This window comes from Dendrobium catenatum, unplaced genomic scaffold (genome assembly GCF_001605985.2).
Source record: "Dendrobium catenatum unplaced genomic scaffold, ASM160598v2 original_scaffold_238182, whole genome shotgun sequence".
NCBI lineage: Eukaryota > Viridiplantae > Streptophyta > Magnoliopsida > Asparagales > Orchidaceae > Dendrobium > Dendrobium catenatum.
Window position 1 is genome coordinate 511286 of NW_021556590.1, and position 602 is coordinate 511887.

Sequence of the window (602 nt, forward strand, 5' to 3'; positions counted from 1 at the left end):
TATTCAATCCTCATGAAAAATCAGCCCAATATCAAACCAATGGGAATCGATTTGAACCGCCAGTTCAACTAGTGAACCTTATCAATTTAAAAAAATTGTTCTGTTCAATGCATAATTTATTGAAATAATTTAATTTAATATAAAATATTTATTAAATATTAAGTTAAATTAACTTAAAATATAATAAATTAGTTAATAAACTCCAATATTGATTTAATAAGTATCAATTAATTAGACCTACATGATTCCACCTTCCAATTTGATCTCTTCAAACATGGAAAGAAGGAAATATATATATAATAATATATGAAACACGTCCCATGTGATGTGGGACAAAACAATTAGTTGTCATGCGTGTGCATGGTAGATTACTTTCAAGAAGATTTTTTTGGAAAAATTTTGTATACAATATTCAATTAATTTTATACATAATATATAGATAAAAATTATATATAAGTATATAACATAAATTAATAATAATTTACAAAAAATTAAATTTAAAAATTGTTTTAAATTTTAAATTATTGAAACTACTATTTTTACTTTTTTTTTTGTTAGTAATAAATTTATATTTTAGTATGTTAATTATATCATTATTATTT